We start from the raw sequence: 2,489 nt of genomic DNA, 5'->3' as shown, positions 1-2,489 counted from the left end.
AGTTTATAATTTAAATTAGGTGTATAATTACTCTCACTAAAATTATTTTTACATATTTCAGTGTGTCTTTTGTGATGTCATTTAACTAATCTTGCTTTATTCAGTAATTTCTAAAAGCAAAAATATCTATATATCTTATGTAACATAAATTAAAAAAATGTGATCAATGTTATCACGCTGGATATCTAAATAAACAAAAATAATAGGAAAATAACTTTAAAACAGAACTAAAACCAATCTTAATTTCTATATTTAAAATTAAAGAAAAATAGCAGAATGCCATTACAGAGATGATGGGTACATCAGTGCAAAGACAATATTAAACTTTAAATTGTTCATGACAGAGTTGCACTAGCAGGCCAAAAAATTATTCAAGTGTCATATATCTGTTCAAAGATGAGAGAAAAATACCTTGATCTTTTGAAGCTCCAAGTCTTCAATAAAGTCATAGAAAATAGCATTCAAATCAATTTCTGATTTTGCTGAGCACATTAAGGCAAAACATAAGTTAACCTGATATTTGATCAGAAAGACTGAATTTGATCAGGAAGACTGACTCACAAGTGGCTGTTGCTTCTTGTGATGCCTGATTAGCAAATGTTCCATTTTTTTCTGCTTACAATATCTTATTTATTGTGGAAGAATGGAATGATCGATAAAGAAATATTTTATGATGAAAGATGTACTCCAGCTTCTTAAAGATGTATAGACAACCAGCAAATCAGTTTAACTGAAATCACCAATACATTTTTTGTGCAAATAGACTCATTTTTGACCTTGAGGTATCTCTTTCATCTTTGCTGTTTTAAAATCTCGTTAGGCAAGAGATAACAATGTAGGCTTGTTTGTGTCCTCTTCTCTAGATCTTGCCCTGTCAGTTCAGCCTTTAGAAAAAGATGGCCACGACCAAGAGAAGAGATTATCTGAAGAAAACAAACAAAATGTTTGTGTTTTTCTTCACCAGACCACACAGCCAGAAGACAAGTGATAGTTTATATGAATCATCCTCTTCTGTCAGTTATCTCCTGCTGTTTGAGTGATGAACTGTTGGTCTGTGACTGAACAAGGTGTTTGTGTGACTGATCAAGAGAGGGGGAAGAAAGAGTCACAGAATAATGTTTCCATAATTTCAACATTCAAAAAATTGTTGAATGTATACTTAAATGATCAATTATTCTATCTTACTATATTGCTTCTAAAGCATATAATCTGGAAATTAGATTTCTTTTCCAAACAGCCCTCATCTGAGAATCTGGAGGATCAGCTTCAATTGCCTGTTAGCTAATCCTCATGATATTTTCTCCCCTTTCTCACCAAAGAACAATCGTGTAAGTGGGCCTGTTGCCAAAATTAACAGATGAGAAAGAATAGAGTTCTGAAAGTGAACCATGAGTGTTTCAAATAATAGGAGCAAGAATGAACTCTGCAACAAGAAACGGCACATATTGAATATCTTCAGCTATGGGAAGAATGATGCTTTCTCACAACTATGAAACTTATCCTTAAACATTATGGCAAAGGGAGGTTACATAGAAGTAGAATATATCTGAGTACTTTAAAACTGAACATATTGATAAGACTGTTAGTTGCTGATGTTCTAGTGGTATTCTTTGCACTCTTATTTGTGGTTTAGGCATAATCTTTCAGAAAGACATGAGAATAATCAAAGAGGAAAGTAAACTTGTCCTTTTCATCCTTTCTTTGTGAGCAAATATCACAATATCACAGGGAAACTCTAAGTTAGAATGTTAGCTTCTTGGGGCAAGACCAATATTTTCCTAAATGTCTGACACAGTGCTGAACTTTGTAAGGTTTATTTATTGTTATTTATTGTTATTCTAAAGTAATGGAATAGACACAAGCAAGAAAAAAAAAAAAAAGACAATTTATGAACCAGTAATTTGAAATAAAACAGATTATAGTATTATAATTCCCCAAATAAATAAACTTTCTATATAATATTCTGTATTAGAGAGAGACTAAATGTATTAAACTGTTTTAGGTATGAAAACACAGATGGCATATAAAAACAATATGATGTAATATTGTAAATTGTATAATAATAATAATAATGACTAATGAAAAAAAAAGTGTTGTTTTTTTTTTTCCTTTTTTTTTTCTTTTTCCTGTCATATCATTAATAAAGAAGTTTCATACCATTAATAAAGAGATGTTATTTGAGCATCTCCTCATGTATTCACTTTAACAAGATGCTGGAACAAAACACAAGAATTATCTGTATTTCCAGGAGCCAGAAAAAGACTCTTTTAAATCAGTCTACAGCTAGTATTCAAACTAAAAATGATTGGAATTTTGGTCATTCAGACAGAAATGCCTTAAGTAAAGCAGTTAAGTTACAATTATTATTTTGACTGTGACCAGTTCTTCACTGATGTCTCCCGTGAGATTATATATGTCACTGAAGAAGTTGCTTTAATTGTGAATTATAACTCTACTAAGTGCTATTAATCTTAAAATATATAGTGCAT

At 30.9% G+C, this 2,489-nt stretch overlaps 1 long non-coding RNA gene across 1 annotated transcript in view; it reads left to right on the top strand.

The window, feature by feature from the left end:
* Positions 1-2,017, top strand: part of LOC310883602 — a 15,687-nt gene extending 13,670 nt beyond the window's left edge. Inside the window, exon 4 of the long non-coding RNA XR_014573604.1 lies at positions 864-2,017. This is a non-coding gene — a long non-coding RNA (uncharacterized lncRNA). The remainder of the gene's footprint in view (positions 1-863) is intronic.
* Positions 2,018-2,489: the final 472 nt, after the last annotated feature.

The sequence above is a fragment of the Anser anser genome (genome assembly GCF_964211835.1).
Source record: "Anser anser genome assembly, chromosome: 1".
Lineage (NCBI taxonomy): Eukaryota > Metazoa > Chordata > Aves > Anseriformes > Anatidae > Anser > Anser anser.
The sequence above is the reverse complement of the archived record's forward strand: the minus strand, read 5'-3'. Positions and strand labels throughout refer to the sequence as shown.